Source organism: Haliotis rufescens, unplaced genomic scaffold (genome assembly GCF_023055435.1).
Source record: "Haliotis rufescens isolate VD_foot unplaced genomic scaffold, xgHalRufe1.0.p SCAF_79, whole genome shotgun sequence".
In the NCBI taxonomy this organism is placed as follows: Eukaryota; Metazoa; Mollusca; class Gastropoda; order Lepetellida; family Haliotidae; genus Haliotis; species Haliotis rufescens.
This window is the reverse complement of record NW_025964371.1, coordinates 1,127,476-1,145,952: the sequence shown is the minus strand read 5'-3', so window position 1 is coordinate 1,145,952 and position 18,477 is coordinate 1,127,476.

The window sequence follows — 18,477 nt, the reverse complement described above, 5'->3', positions numbered from 1 at the left end:
CTACATAAACATAAAAACATAAATTTTTACTTAAGTATATTATATCCGCCAACAGCCAACTGTGAATTATATATGCATTACAATAGCTAAACATGACGTACCTTTAAACAGACTAGGCGTGTGTCATGGAGAAATTATGTCTGTGCCAAGCGTGAATATTCTGAAGATATAAATCGTGGGTTTTGTACAACTGTAAAATATGTTCGATAGCATGACTTGATGAGCGACGATAAACATTAATTGGCTTGGTCCAGGCACTTATATGATTGAATATGATAAGTGATGATTATGATTATATACCTGGCGAGCGCTATCAGCCCAGACGAGCCTTATCACATTGGAATACTACTGCCAGTATATATATATATATTGGATTTTCCAACACACATCTCACATACTTCACATGAAAATTCTGGTGCAGAAATTCGTTATTCAACACTGTTTAGCGTTTTAATATGATTAATTGTGATGTGCAAAGACAATTTTTTAATGAAACCACATTCGTGACTGTATTGCCCAACCCTCCCAGAGATCCTTGCCCTTGAGATAGCTCACCGCTTTGCCTTCCAGCCCTTGCACGGCCTCCCGTGTCATGTCAGAACAAATATCTGTGATGCCCTCTTTCAATGATTTTCTCTCGAGTCTCTACATTGATTTTATGAACCCTTTCTTTCTTGCACACCTGTATAACATCTCTGTCCACCATGTAGACTGTTCCTGACGAGAGTGCCTCACTCCTGAGAAATAAAGGGTGGACCACTTAATGTTCGGGGATTGTTACGAAAATAATCTGTTCCTAAAATGCTGGATTGTCTGTTCCAGTTTCAATTATTTACAGACCGCCGTCACATAGCTGGAATATTGCTGAGTGTGGCGTTAACCAACAAACAAACAAAGAAAAGGCGGTGTGGGTCTGTCATGCAACCCCTGTTCACGCACAAAACTGTAATGGAGGATCTGAAATCATTAAAAATCTTCAGTAGGGCTTGGACGAGTCCAGATTTACTACCCAGGTACCAACCCTGCTATTACCCGACCCTACCAGGTACCCACTGTTGGTCTCAAGAGTTGGGTACAAAATGTCCGATTGGGAATAGTTTGGGCTGGCAAAATGTATTTAGATACGTGTATAAAACTATCTTGTCATGCACACACTGAAGTTGGCTGAAGTCTTATCTGTATTCAAACCTATAAAGGCCAGAAGGAATGGGTGCATAGTCAAAAAGAAATGTGAACATTAGTGACTTGAAGTGTAACCATGTCATTAACCATTTTTGTCATTAAACAACATATCACGTGACTAACCACGGGTCGGGGTAGTACTGAGGGTGCCCATGGGCGGATAGAGGGGGGGGGGGGGGTTGTGTGTGTGTGTGTGTGTGTGTGCACAATTAAGTTCTATTTATTGTCCTTGGTAGTAATTTATACAGAAATAAATATTTTTTTCGAAATAAAGGGGGGGGGTGGGGGGTGGGGGGGGGTGGGGGGTGGGGGGTGGGGGGGGGGGGGGTGCGCACCCCCGCAACCCCCCTCTGTATCGGCCCATGGTACCCCCCCCCCCCCCCCCCCGAGTTACCAATCCCCTAATATCCTAATCTTCAGTGCTTGACATAATTATTTCATCCTGACTTTAATCTTGCTCAGTTTTGTACATTATGATTTAATTATTTTTATACAAATCTGAAAGACAGCTCCTGTCAATGTTAAATGCTGATATTGTGACATATTAATGTATCATTGTGATGTTATAACATGCCATAGACTCCCAAAGGATATCACTGAAACATGTTTAAGGATTTTTAGTGTGGTGGTATTTTTGTCATTATGTCTTTGAGATATGTATGTGTATATTCTCATTCAAAAAGTGCTCAACGAATGTGTTGTAAACATGTGTATAATTCATCTTTCAATAATGGAAAAATCTGTTTATTCTGTCTTTCAACAACTCCTGTGAATGTGAACATTTACATCAGGTGAGTTTTTTCATTTTTTGCGACCTGATCCTTGCGGAGATGTGGCATAGGAATGTCTTGTAATTGGATATCAACTCTCAGAAAATATATGGAAATATGTTGTACATCTCAAAGAAAACTCATTGGCGTGCATGATACGTGACCAGACGGACCAGTGGATGATATTATGAGCAACTACTCACGATGACACGCAATCAACCCAGTCATGGAACCTGACCATCTGATCCATCTGGTCACCTCTTACGACCAGCATACGTTGCTGGGGACCCAGTCATGGAACCTGACCATCCGATCCATCTGGTCACTTCCTACAACCAGCATACGTTGCTGGGGACCTTGTCTGACCCGTGATCCGTCAGGGGTTGACAATAGAGCCACACGGATAGGTTTACTTACATTGGAAAACTCACACATGGGACTGACATGGAACTGAAAAGAGCTTCACACTTTGTACCCACGAGGGGAATTTAACCCCGGTCCACAGTGCCATCATATCTTGTATGTTTGTTTGTTTGTTGTTTGACGCCGCACTCAGCAATATACAAGCTATATGACGGCGGTCTGTGAAAAATCGAGTCTGGACCATACAATCCAGTGATTGACATCATGAGCATGGATCCACGCAATTGGGATACGATCACATGCATCAACCAAGTCAGCGAGCCTGACCACCCGATCCCGTTAGTCGCCGTCGTAAGGAACTGCTATCAAGTTACAGTTGCCCGCAGATTTCTCATAACATGCGGGCATTTTTATGATAATTCTATCCATTTTAGCTATAATTGTTAGTGCATTAAATATTCCATTGTTAACGTTTGTGTTTATATTAAAGCGTTGTATCGGAAACATATGTACTGGTCCAATCATTTATACTGGTTGTAAGTGTCAAGTTTTCATTTTGGCATGACATGTGCGATTTAGGTACAAAACAATCTTAGCCCTGAGACTGTCGTAAGTCTAAGTTAATGCATGGAAGTTACGATCACCTTAATTAGCGCTGATATCGCTTTGTACAACGACGCCCTGATAGTGTAAACTTTTTGACATAATACTTTCTTTATGGTGTCTTTATTTGTTGGGAACATCTCCGTGGGCTAGTGGTAGAGCGTCCGCCCGGAGAGCGGTAGGTCCGGGTTCGATCCCCGGCCGCGTCATACCAAAAGACGTTTAAAGATGGTACCCTGTCTGGCCGTCGGCATTAAGGGGCTAAAACAAGGACTGGTCGGCTCGGAGTCAGTATACTGTGTCTGAGTGGGGTATTCATGTTAAACTGCACACACACACACACACACACGTGCATGCACGTCGCTGTATAAGTGCAATAATCTTGGACGTGACGTTAAACCCAATTTCACCTCACCTCACCTTCAATTGTTGTATACGGTGTCATATTTGGTTAACCCCTCGCCCAATATTTTTCTGCTAACCTAATGACACCGTATACTGCAACTACAGACACCATAACAAATAGTATTAGTTTTAAAATGCAACTCTCTGGCAGTATATAATTAAAATGTAAAATTGGAATGCATTAATCCTTTTATAGACGAGAGCTTTCAGGTCAGACTAGCAGCCTCTTCAGACCATACAGAAAGGTTAATGCGTTGCAATGCGTGACGTCATAACACCACAGAACCATAATACCACACAATTCGCAGTGTATGGACAAGATATTGGCAAATTCCTTCTATGAACGAGTATCTATGCGTACGAGTTGATTACAATCTTGACTGGGCGTCTGTCTACCTTAGTAACGCTAAGCTTTCGGCGCGTACCATTAATCGAACCAGTTCAACTACAACCCAATCGGAATATCCATCTGACATTTCGTATCTCGTACAAGAGTAGCCCTAAAAACATATATTAAAATATTATTTATGAAATAATTTATTTCATTAAAATAACATTGCAGGCTTTTTCTTCCGTCTACTATTAAACATTAATGTCACTCTTTTAGCGTATATGGCATCGAAGATATAAAAAAGCACAATACAAAGAAACTTTAATAATCAAGTATGAAACACTATTGATACGTCTTAGTGGAAATAGTATATACAAACAGTACTGCAATTTTCCACATTTTCCAGGACCGTGTGTATGTGTTCGTTTTATCGATTATCGCATTTTTCAAGGGAGATAACTCACTGCAACTGCCCGATTCGCGTCTTATATTACAAGCTAATTATAGTCAGCAAGTCTGTATGCTTGACATTTGAATACAATGACATGGCATTAGTTTTCCAATATTAATTAGCGCATATATCGTCAGTTGAGTGAACATGTCGCTGAAAGGTTTACGTAAGGCGTAATATATGTATTGAGACCGTAGTCCGTAATTTTGTCGGACATTTATAATATAGACAGAACCCAGTTACCGTAATGTTAACGATATCAGCACCAAAGTTCTTTGAAAAATTGTCTTCGCATATCTACATGTTTTCCAGCATTGCGAGGCATATGTAATTTTGTCTAAGTAAATCAGGCTTTAATTACTTTCTAGAAAATCAAATGGTTGCCCCCTTAGTAAAGAATGGTTGATTTTACATAGTTCACAGTTCACACTATTTCCATTTGTGTGAAGTTTTCAAAGTTGTGATTTAGAAGGTTTTAATCAGACATCACATAACATCTTGTTCTGATAGTTAATGACATATAAGCAAATTGATCTTATCTTCATACGTAGCAAACAAATCTCGCCATGGCCTAAATTAATGTTAAAACCTGAGAAAGGAGGAAAATAAGTAAGTCTATTTTAAGATTGTGTAACATATTTAGCTTCTAATTCATTGCTACTTTGATTATTACTTCAGATGAATATCATGATGTTCTACATAATAATTATATTAAGACCATCCTAGGTTGGGTATTGTTAAACAATTTTTGTATGTTGTTACAATTTGAAAGAGTTTCTTCAGTAACACTTCAAAGAAAGTTTGCAGTTAAACATCAAATGTGTATCAACATAACATAGGTTCTAGTTTACAATATCCAGCTTAGGCTGTCGTCCTTTTCTGTCCCCTAACTATAGACTAAGAGAGACAATTAAGCGTCAACTTTACTTTATTTCTTTATATATGGTATCAAGTATAGGGCTTGGGCGGGTAGCTCGGCTAGCCGGGTCGGGTGGGTACAGAGTAGGACCCGGGTACCTACAGGACTACCCGGACTCATGGTTAGTCACGTGATATATTGTTTCATGACAAAAATCACTACATAACTAAATGGTTACACGACAATTTTAAGTCTCTAATGTTCGCATTTCGTCATGATGATGAACACGTTCCTTCTGACTTAAATATGTTTGAACAAAGCTAAAACTTCAGTTAACTTCAGTGTATGCATGACCACATTGTTTTCTACTTGTATCTGAAAACATTCTGCCAGGGCTTCTGTCAAACTATTTCCAAACGGACGTCTTGTACCTATCTCTTGACACCAACAGCGGGTACCCGGGTAGGGTCGGGTAATAGGGGTAGGGGTACCCGGGTAGTAAATTTGGACTCGTCCCAGCCCTAATATCAAGCACCACCTTTGCAGGCCTTGGACGTCTTAATGCTGGCTTAATACAACGGGTCATAGTGTATAGTAGGGCTGGGACGGGTAGCTCGGGTACTCGTGTCGGGTGGGTACTGAGTAGGACCCGGGTACCTAAATGACTGCCCGGACCCGTGGCTAGTCACGTGATATATTGTTTAATGACAACAAATTATCTAGAACTCTACAGTGACACTATCAGTGACTTATGTTTGCATTTCTTTTTGACTATGCACACATTCCTTCTGACTTTATATGTATGAATAAAGATAAAACTCCAATCAACTTCAGTTTATGCATGACGTTTATCTAAATACATTTGTCCAGGGCTGCGGACAAACTATTGCCGGTCGAACATTTGGACCTATCTCTTGAGACCTGCAGCGGGTATCCGGGTAGGGTCGGGTAATAGGGGTTGGGTATCCGGGTTGTAAATTTGGACTCGTCCCAGCCCTAGTGTATAGTATAGTACTGCCGCGAGGTTTGTTTCTGGGATATAAGTGGTACAATACATACAGACTGAGCCTTTCACTTATCTAATCTAACTACAAATTATGTGTTTTATAGATGGATTACAACAGTGCAGTGAAACGTTGTTATCGGGTGTACCATTCCCACTGACATCGTCCATATTTCCAATTTTTGTAATCATGGTCTTTTCTATGTGTGTTGGTTGGTGGTTCAACGGGTGGTTGGCATTTGGCATGCATGGGTAAAACAAGGACTGGTCGTCTTGGGGGTGAGGTGAAATGGGGTTTAACGTCGCGTCCAAGATTACTGCACTTATATAGCGACGTGCATGCACGTGTATGTGGCTGCTTGTACTAGTAGTCCTGACCGATGCCGATTTATAGTGCTAGCTCACTGAGATACCATGCCGCAGTTAAACATGAATACCCCACTCAGACACAGTATACTGACCAGTCCTTGTTTTAGCCCCTTAATGCAGAGCGCCAGACAGGGTAACAACAAGTAACATCTTTTCACGTCTTTTGGTATGACGCGGCCGGGGATCGAACCCCGGACCTTCCGCTCTCCGGGCGGACGCTCTACCACTAGACCACGGAGGCGGTCTTGGTCGTCTTGGAGTCTTGACGCAAATTGTAATAATCTCAACTTGCGGTAAAATGTAATAACTTGTTACGTAAATTGTAATAACCTTATAGGTTTAGTGTCAAAGGCGTTAAATGACTAGAACCTATCATTGTCAGGGTTGGTACAGGGTTTATCGTACAATCGTCATTAAAGTATGGGTGTGGGGGAGGATTGAGGTCGTTATCGTACATTGTTGTATAATTATATGTATATATAAACGCATTGGAATTTCATTTCTATGGTTTTCCAGAAGAGGATTAATTACTAGAATGAACTTACTTTTCTTATTTATTTGAGAAATACTCTTTGTGTTTTGTATTTAATTGTAATATATCCTATTGACGATTTTCATCATAATTGTTCATATTTAACCTAATGGAATCATATTTCAATTGGTAAAGTAGGTAGTAATATACACAATGGAATAATTATAATGTAACAAACTTACACAAATATATTGATGTGTAAATGTGGAAAGTGGAAACTTTTACTGACTGAAAGAAATTTATTAAAACTGTATATTTGTACATATTTTATGCGGAGAGGGGTTTACTAAGTTGCAAGAACTTGTCCCCAATACACTTCTCATTTTTTTCTGTGAATAAAATATGTTTAAACTAAACTAAACTAGCAAATGGATGACATGTCATTCTGCAGTAGTCTGTGTGCAAGCTGATTTATACATGTTCATATACATAATATCAATTTATTATTATTCAAGTTTCAATTTTTTAACGTTGCTCGGAGGATGTAAAGCAAATAATGACAATGACCTGGGCGATGTACATGTAGGTATGTGAACCCGCAAGGACTACCTTTATCAATTATTCTACGTGCAGCTTGAGTCATGTCTGTATTGTTAGAATAATACTCTAGCAACTGTACACATCGAAATTTATGACTGAAAGATCCATCCTCGGGTTAAAAATGATGGATTACATTAGGTACGTCTATTCGACAACTAGGTTTATTGATTTATCATCCAATATTAGCTTAGCTAGGAGTCCATTGCAATACCATTGAGTTACGAGTTACCGAAGAGAGCTCTGTGCAACCGGACCCTGAAATTATGTCGATTTGCATTGGAGGTTTACTTATTTTGATAAGGAGCACATGACCGTTTCCTTGAAACAAACGAGACAATTCAATCGTATTTATACATTATATTTTGACGAAGAATTCAAATGCAACAAATGAGTGACAGATCTCCTGTGCAATTTCAAAAGAAAAAACCAGTCGTCAGCAAATGCAGCATAGATTTCCCATGCATGGGAAAGGAGAATACTTAATACATAACATTATATACAATGTTTTTATTAATATCTAAAGAGGGGCGTGGATATTCTTTACCTACATTGCATATACTATTAGATATTATGTATTCTCGATCCCTGTGAACTTCTCACAGATAAGGAATTATAATAAATATATGCAAACCATGTTAACTTATGCAATATTTGTAGCAATGTATGATTAACATATAGATCATTAATATAACATAAAATATTTCCTTTCATAGGAAGATGTATATTTAATGAAATAAATGAATACATGTAACTGTCTGGATTCCTTTCATATGTCATGAAGAACTAACAACTACTCACTGACAGTTTTTGCTGGGATAATAACTCCTTCCCCCAACAACAAAAACAGAATCCATCATGATAACGGCACGAAATTATAATTTAAAGCCTGCACAAATAATATCCGGGCATGTCTTGTTGAGTTTGAAAGAGCATCTGAATGTATAATATATTTGTTGCAATCAATTATTGCTGAAATATATCTGTTTTGATCAAAATTGAAAGGATGGAAAATCTATAATGAAAAGGGTTTTGTCACTAACGTAAATATTCTCTTTGACCTTATACGAAGAGTATTCTAAGAATATTAAACTCGGCAATCGTTGGTGGATTGCGCCAAGCAACCTTGATACCAAATTTGGTACCTCACGTATAATGCGGTACATAATTTTCGAAACAGATAATTACGTTTTTCATAAGTTATCACTAACCTGTGACATATATACGGCCAAAAATTCTTAATCTTCTCTGGGGGTTTAAGAGGATTAAAACAATTCCAGCTAACATCAAGCACTGTAATAAAATATTGAAATTATAGCATACCTTCTTAACATTCCAATGAAAAGAATAGTGACTAACTAAGAAACCAAATTATATTTATCTCCGATACTATGCCATGTACATACACACATACACACAAACACACATATACATGTATGTATGTATGTATGTATGTATGTATGTATGTATGTATGTATGTATGTATGTATGTATGTATGTATGTATGTATGTATGTATGTATGTATGTATGTATGTATGCTTGTGTATGCGCGCATGTAGGTGTGTATGTAATGACAGTTAATGTGAGCTCTATGTCATTGGTATCACATATATGACTGCACTTCTACATACTCTAGATGACAGTATCATGCACGTAGATGAAAGTATGTAAGTGGACGATAGTATCTAGATGGCATACTATCATCTACGTAGAAGATACTATCATATACGTAGATTAATATATATATATATATATATATATATATATATATATATATATATATATATATATATATATATATATACGCGGTATATATATATATATTCTCAGTCAATGTTGACCATGCTAACTGCCTCACATCCAATATATAACCCAACCACCTAATACTGTAGCAATCGTAGAGCACATCTTCAAGCACTAACTAGCCAAACCCTTATTTGCACTTTCTTACACCAACAGCTTATAACAGCATGAAACAATTTATACAACTGAAGACATGCACTTGATCCAATGCATGTGTCTTGATGATGACAAGCTGTATTGTAAGTCGACGAGAAAGTTGAATTGCCACCTCTTTCATTCCTTCTTATCACTGTCTAAAAGAGTTTGACTGTATATTCTAAAATGTGTGATTTTGCTCTAAATTCTACAGACATGGCAGTTTGTGGTACCTTTATTTTCATCTATGTAAGAAATAACACACACATGTGATAACTGGTCACCGGTCAGAAGATATATAGTGCACGTTACTGGATACACAACCGAATACATGAAATGAGAAGTTCTGTTGTCCAGATTTAGGCTACAGGAATCATGAAAATGTTTCTGAATGAGACTCAAGATATTTCTGATGGAAAGATTTGTTTTCCCGAATGAAGAGCTATGATGGAGCCATTTTGATTTGGTTGTTGGGTGGTTAGTTGTTTATCGCCGCACTCAGCAATATTCCAGCTATATGGAGGCGGTCTGTAAATAATTGAGTCTGAACCAGACAATCCAGCGATTAATATCACGAGCATCGATCCACACAATTGGGATATGATGACATGCATCAACCAAGTCAGCGAGCCTGACCACCTGATCCTGTTAGTTGCCTCTTACAACAAGCACAGTTGCCTTTTATGGCAAGCATGGGTTACTGAAGACCTACTCTAGTCTGGACCTCCCCGGGTCGGAGCCGTTTTGAGATAGAGCCGTATTAGCCAGATCACAGTTCAAGGCCCTGGCTCAATAGTGAATCCCACTTAAGAATCTCAACTGAGCTGCAGTTTGGAAGAAGGGTCTTGTCTGTTTGAGCTTTCCTTTACATCCATGAAGTGAAGTCAAAGGTAGGACACGTGTATACTGGACAAATGACACATCTCCTTTGTTTTACACAAACCTTCATGTTTACAGTCACATGGTTTGTGGGAAGTGCCACTTTAAAGGAAGTTCACATTTGTAATGACGGACAACAAACTTTCTGATTGTCAAATATTAAATTTGCGAATATTGCCTCCAAATGTCTTAAATCAATCCTGATTGAATTTCAAAAGAACCAAAGCTCAACCTGCAAGCTGTCTTGCTCGTGCATTTACAATCAATCACGGAGGGTAATTAAACTTCCACCGGAAATACTAAACAAACAGCCAAACAGTAACACCACAAAGTCGGAGCATTTGACAATAACCTATGACATAATTTTTAAAATTAGGTTGCAACATACATCAACAAAACAATACTATGTTACTTTAAATAGCCTATGGTGGCAGCGGCCCACTGTTTCACAAACATTAGTTTATGATACTGATGATACATTTGTTATTTCAGTACCTGTTTAATTTTTGTTGTGACATCCTAACACGTCAAAAGACATACGATGCCCTGTTGACCGGAAACTCAAGTTGCAGCAAATAGCAACAAGAGCACAGCAAACCCTCAGAATATCTGATGTGACACTAAGAAATATTTTGTAAACCGACTGCAGTAGCTTGTAATGAGGATCTGAATGTTTCAATGTGAAAGCATTGAGGATTGTTGTAGTTGCAGTCTCAAGTCGTACTGTATCTCAAACACAGCTCATCAATACATCTAGAGTGTTGTTGACACATCTTTACTCACCCAATAAAACATAGTCTGAGAATGAGCACATTTGCGATACATGATGCAGAACAGTCAACTACTGTGGCAATTAGGAGATAAACATACTGTGTTTTCAATGTAGAGCTAGGTTACCTGTAGATTTAACCCCGCTAAATTGAATTTGGAACCGAACGCGCAGCGTGAGGTTTCAAATGTTAAATTTAGCGCGATTAAATCTACAGGTAACCTAGCTCTACATTGAAAACACAGTATGTTTATCTCCCTCATTCTACCATGACTAAATAAAATGCGAACTCTTTGGTGTTAGCAAATATACTGAGTGAAGCGGCATGGGTTGAGTTCAGTGTTTTGAGTGGGTTATCAATCTGAATTAGGGAATCACCGAACAAAATATGGTGCTGTATAAACTCAAGCAGTTTGTTTACACTGTAATACTTCACTCGAACATATGACAGGCATTGAAAGCATATAAGCACGGCAACTTGGTAAGCTAACATGAGGTGGGCATCCCTAAAGAAAACAAAGCAAGCTTTGCAAGGCTTTCGCTCTACATCGCACATCACCATTTTGACGTCATATCGCGCATTGTGACGCAAAAGATATGACGTCACAGTCGTATATAGAAAAGCGCCAAAATTACAAGCTCTCTGTTGTCTCCAAAACATAAATACATTCCCTTTGTTGATTTCTGTCGTGTTTTTCTGCACGAAATGTATTGCCACACATCCTTTGAATATTGTAGTAACCGCATCTGCGCATTTTGTAACCTGTAATTGTAGATATAATTATTTATATATGCCTACCGACAATGACTGAAAATAGTACTATTCTATGAATATTAGCTTCCACGGTGATGCGGCCGTCAAACCAGCTGTTTCAATCAGAGGGGGTTTATTGTGATTTAATAGCCTCTGATTGACCAATCAGAATCAAGTAAATTCCAAATTCATGGTAGAATACGATGTAACATCCTTCACCAAGGTACCCCTGGGATAACAGTTGACCAGGGTGCTGTCCATTCATCAAAATAATCTCACTGAACAGCTGACAGTGGACCCTTGGTTGACAGTGGAGATTCTAGGGCAGTGACTCTGTGAGGAATATGTGTATGAGGAGGATCTGATCCTGCGTGCTAGTGTGCTTGCAGGATTGTTGCTCTGAGTCAGAATGCTATGCTCCAAGGGGATGCGGTGCTTCCACCTCACACCGGGACTTTGTTACCTGTATATGTTTATGACCCAGATATTAAAGTTAGGCACCGTGGAGCCAATTGAGTCTGTTGCAGAGTCATTACATGTGTACGGTGCTAGATGTCTCACGTCACCTGTCAATCAGATAGCCTTGTTTAGAATGATGAACCCTACTAGCTTAGAGATTAAATTACCTGCGCAAGTAGCGATAGGTGTCATTGAAGAGGTTGATGTTGCCAAAGTGTATGGGGAGTTAGGTAATGGGGATGCCACTCATACCTTTGATAATACCGCAGGTGACAAACCATTCAACCATCTTGACATTGACAGGACTCAGGAGTTAGATGACAAGGATGTCTATACACTTGCAGGTGTCAAGGATGATGTGACATGTATAGGTTCTGATATACACACAGGTATACAAGGTGATACCATGGAGTCTTGTTTAGATGTCAGTACACAGGTCACAGGGTTGCTCACCTGTTGATAGCCCTTCAGTGCATGTTGATGCATGTTGATGATGGTGAAGGTGTCAACTTGAGATGGTCTAGTGACATGCTCACTCACACCTTACCTGGGGATGGTCCCATAGGTAGTGAGATAGGTGTGGTAGGTGTACATGGGACAGACTTGACAGGTGATGTGTCAGGTGAGTCCATGGATGATAGTAGATGTTAACAGGCAGGTGTACACACAGGTGAGCTGATAATCAATTCATCAGGTGAATTGGAAGTTGGCAATGATGTTTTGCCAGGTCAAATTGATGAGGTTGTTTGCTTGCATACAGATGTCGCTGTAGGTGAGTCATCAGGTACCACAGGTATGACTATAGGTGGGTCATCAGGTACCACAGGTATGACTATAGGTGAGTCATCAGGTACCACAGGTATGACTATATGTTAGTCATCAGGTACCACAGGTATGACTATAGGTGAGTCATCAGGTACCACATGTATGACTTTAGGTGGTATCATAGATGTAGTGACACCTGAGGTTAGAGATGCTTGACCTGAGCCAGATTATGAGAATCTGAGAGCTTAGGCAAGTGAGTCAACGGTATCTTTAGCTGATGCTGACATGACTGATGAACAGAAAAAGGAATTTGAATTATTTTTGGGACTACATAGGGATGTTTTTGCAGTAGAAATGTCAGAAATAGGTAGAACACACCCGTCTCACACAGAATTAATACAGGTGATCACAGTCCAGTATATCAAAGAGCATACCCATGCTCACCTGCGGCCAAGGAGGAGATTGACAGACAGATAAATCAATTACTTGAGTATGACATGATAACACCTACCTTTTGTCAGTGGAGCTCACCTTGCTTGCTCGATAAGAAGGCTGATAGCACCTTTAGATTTGTGATTGAATATCGCCGCGTGAATGCATTGACGGTTCCTCAAATTTGGCCTCTACCTGTGATTGACGAGAGTTTGGCTTCATTAGGTAGTCAACACGCACAGGTATATAGTTCCCTGGATCTGTTCAAAGGTTTTTGGCAGTTACCTGTTGACGAGGACAGCCAAGATGTCACCAGTTTCATGGTGCCATCAGGTAAAAGTTATATGTGGCTCGTTATGCCAATGGGCTTGGTTTCAGCACCTAGCTCATTTGCATTTCTCATGTCGAACCTATGTCATTCAAATTCACGTTGGTTTACTTGGATGCCATTTTGGTGTATAGCAAGACGTTTGATGAACATTTGATACACCTGAAGGCAGTATTTGACAAGCTAAGGGAGGCTAAATTGAAATTGAAGCCCTCTAAATGCAAATTTGCTGTCAAACAAGTGGGATTCCTTGGACATGTTATTACCAAAGAAGGTATAAAAACTGATCCAGATAAGATAGAGGCTGTTAAGTCTTTTCCCAGACCTAAGAATGTAGGTGACTTGAGAAGTTACTTAGGGTTGTGTGGGTACTACAGAAAGTTTGTCAAGGACTATGCCCACATTGTCGCTCCATTGAATACATTACTTGGTAAGGACGTACCATTTGTTTGGTCAGAGGATGCTGACAAGGCATTTCAGACCTTGAAGCAGGCACTTATATCATCTCCAATTCTGGTTTTACCAGACATCAACAAACCCTTCATACTGTACACAGACAGTAGCTCTTTTGCTATAGGATTTATCCTCGGCCAGAAAGTCTCTGAAGGTAGAGAAAGAGTGATAGCCTATGGTGTGGCAAGAGCCTGAACAAAACACAAAGACAATACCACATCACATTGAAGGAATGTTTGGCATTGGTCACAGGTGTCAAGCACTTCCACCTCTATCTGGCTCCGAATACGTTTCAGGTTATTACGGATCATGTCGCTCTGAGATACCTGAAGAGCATCAAAGACCCTACAAGTAAACTGGCAAGGTGGCCACTGATGTTTACTCAGTGTGACTATGAGGTGATATACCGTCCAGGTGCAAAACATGGCAATGCAGATGCCTTGAGCCGGCAAGAATATGAACCCTCACCTGCTAATGATTATGATGATATAGAGGATGAGGATTGGATATTGTCACTGTCTGATGATGACAAACACTCACAGGCATATGTCAATGGAGTGTCTCAGGTGTCTGTGATAACCCATGTTCAGGAGAAAACTGGTCTTACAGTGGACAAACTGTGTAGCCTACAGTTGGCCGATTAGAAGTTCAAACGCATCATTGATTATCTGGAATCAGATGTGTTGCCAGATGACGATGAGAAGGCACGACGTATCCTGTTGGAGGCTGATGACTTTCTGATGGAGGATGGTATACTTTATCATCTCTATGCTCCAAGGGGGAAAGGCCCTTAGGAACTTCGTCATGTGAAACAACTGGCCGTACCTCAACAATTGTATCACTCCATCCTACATGCCTATCATGATGACCTGTTAGCAGCTCACATGGGTGTGGAAAGGTGTTATGCCTTCATCAGACAGAGATATTTCTGGTATGGGATGTATGAAAGAGTACGTGCCTGGGTTGCTTCTTGTGTGGATTGTCAGTCAGCAAAGAGACAAATCCATGCAAAACCGGCACCTCTTAAGCCTCTATCGGTGGTAGATTTTTTTCAGAGGTGGCATGTTGACCTTGTAGGTCCATTGAAGGAATCCCCTGACGGATTCAAATACGTAATGCTTTGCATTGATGCAGCTTCAAAATGACCGGAATGCTTTCCACTGAAAAGCAAGGAGTCTTTTGACGTGGCGAGAGTATTGTATGATCAAATCATAAGCAGATATTCTTGCCCGCAGAGTATACTCACTGACAGAGGCATGGAGTTTACCTCCAAACTGCTGAATGAAGTATGCAGATTATTGGATATAGGTAGACTGAAGACCAGCCCCTTTCATCCGGAGACAAACAGTCATGCTGAGCGCATGAACAGTGTTATTGGTCAAACACTCCGGATCTATGGTGACAAGGCACAGGAAAACTGGCCGAAGCTGTTACCAAGTATCCTAGCGGGTTACAGGATGAGTCCTGCAGTCGGCTCGACGGGTTTCTCGCCATACTTCATGGTGTTTGGCAGGGAACCTAGGTTACCAATTGACAGTGTACTAGAGCCTCGCACGCAAGGTCTTTCAGTACAAACGCGGATTGATTTGGTGATATCGAGGTTACCAGAGAGATTGCACGTGAGAATGTACAGATTGCTCAGGAAGCATACAAACAGTTTGACAAGAAGTCAGCTGAACCTCCATACCGTGTGGGAGACGGTATGGCTCTACTGTTCTAAAGTGCCAAAAGGGTTTAGTAGGAAGCCCTATAAGTCGTGGCGAGACCATTTTATGTGGTATGGAAATATCCATCAAACACATTTCAGCTACGCAGATGTGGTGATGACAAACTGATCAGATCACCCATTCATGCAAATAGACTGAAACCGTATATCAGTCCAGACGCTCGCCCTTTGGCAATACCATTAGATTTATCTGACGATGAGGTACTAGATCCTGACATGGTACCTGACAATGAGGTTGTTGTGTCAGAACAGGAGGCATGTCCTTCATTAGCTGATGAGTTGACATCAGATGAAGGGGATACTGATGCACATGGGACGGCTGGCGCGGCAGACGAAGACGCCGCTGTCAAGATTGAGACTGAAATGGAGGACAGGCAAATTGAAGCCTTAGAGAAATGTATGTCAGATTGCCAAGGTAAATGGTATAAGGTCCGATATGCCGGTATCTCAAAAAGAAAATGGGTTCTAAGAGAATTTCTCCCAACAGAGGTTGTGGAGGACTTCCACATCAGGAGGACAATGTCAGGTAAAGCGAAGCGGAAACACAAAAGTAAACAATAGGTTTGAAGATGATGGAAGTAGCAGACTTGTGCTTAGTCACATATTATGGAGTGTAGGGTTGTTAACACACCAGTAATGGACAGTAGTTTATACAATAAGTAACTTGTAGTCCTACTGTATTGAGATATGCATCAAATAAAATATGTTTCCTAAGATAGGCCATAGGAGTTGAAAAAGTCATAGAGGTAACATGCCTACGCAGATATGAGATGACGAAAAAGTTGTAGAGGTAACATGCCTACGCAGATATAAAATGATGGTAAGTCATAGAGGTCACATGCTAACGCTGTCAAGCCGTGGAGGTAACATGCCCACGTAGTAATAATGTCGACAAGGACGTAGAGGGAACATGCCTACGTTTAATTGAATATCATAAACACATTGATGATGAAATGCCTATGCTGTTTCAAAGCTTGAGAGATCAAGTCTAGAGATGCCTGACAGTCTCTAGTGGTGATCGAGGTAGATATGTCTCTACCTCAAGTTGCCGAGTATATTGAGGACAGTCGAAAGACTAAAGATGAATTCACTCAGGATGAAGGACAGAGGGTCGATTGTCTCGTAGCCTGGGTGAAGACCTATAAATCGGTCGTGGTGTGCGAAATACGCATCAGTCGGAAAGCGCACGTTAAATCTCCAAAGTAAGTAAGTAAGTAGATGATTGGCCAATCATACCGGTAATATGTTCAGGAAGTTTTGCCTAGTCAGAAGGCTATTGTGTACCTCCTGTTGAGGAGAGGAGATGTTTTGTGAATGATTCAAACATAGGATGCAGTATTGTGCAAAGACGGTCGACAAGGATTCAACCATGTGAGTTAGAAAGGAAATATGACTACTAATTATTGGGACTGAAGTGACATTAGAATTTAAGGTAGTTTCATGACAAGGCCTTTTGCTCTATCAATATTCAACTGACTCAGAAGTACAACATAATGTTGACACATGAATTGAAACTGTATGAGCATAGTGCTGTGTTCTGCGGTTTCTTTAATGTTGGTAGACATTATTTATGGGAAGTTAATATGTTGTATGGTACATTGATGATGATCAATTGGGATTGTTGGATATTGTATTACAAATAGGAACGCTATGGTTTCATAGGGATAGAAAAAACTGAGATCAGATCTAGAAATCTGAGAGTTTACTTGGATATTTGTGTTCTACAGGGCCCTTCGGCTTCGCACTTAAAGTGATGATGACACTACTGGTGATGTGGAACTCGATACCATTGGCGACATGCGGTCCGGATATCTATTGCTATTGAATTGCCCAAGATCTCTAATTATCCGACTCTGTCTAGAGATTCTTGTAAGAATGCTAGTCTTCTTAAGAATCGCATTGAATTTTACTTATCGCATACATGACGACACTTTAAAAGACTTGGTTGATGGGGTCACTTTGATCAAAAACATTATTCCTCAAGGTCCAATTCCTGGTTATATTTGCTCCAGAGGAAGCATGCATTGACAAGTTGCTTCTCCAAAGGTGGAAGGTACATGACAGTCTCCTCAACCTCAGTAGTACTCTAGGTAGTCATGGTGGCAGTGGAAAGGTGGAGATTTCCCCCAAAATATGGTCTGCGAACACTGAAAGTACTTGTAGTTTGGTGTGTCAGCTGTTGACATATCAACCAAAGCAGACCTGGATGAAGTTGCCATTCTGTTGGAGTGGACTGGTGTTGCCTAGACAGGAGGTCAGCAACGACATCTGTAACACCTGGGATGTGGCGAACCTTGGCCTCAACAGGCACACAGTCTATCAAACTGTAGACCTGGAATGTGCTGCCAAATTTGTGACTGAAGTGTGTTGATGTGGTATGTGCTGATGTCAACAATCATAGTAGACACTGCCAGCTGTAGACCGACATATCCTGACTGGAAACCTGCAGATTCAATGATTGTATCTTAGTTGTTTATTGAACAGACCTTCTATAAACTGAAGTGGCTGATCTGGGACCACAATGACGTCCACTGTTCATCTCCCTTGAGAAGCATTACTAAAATTGCC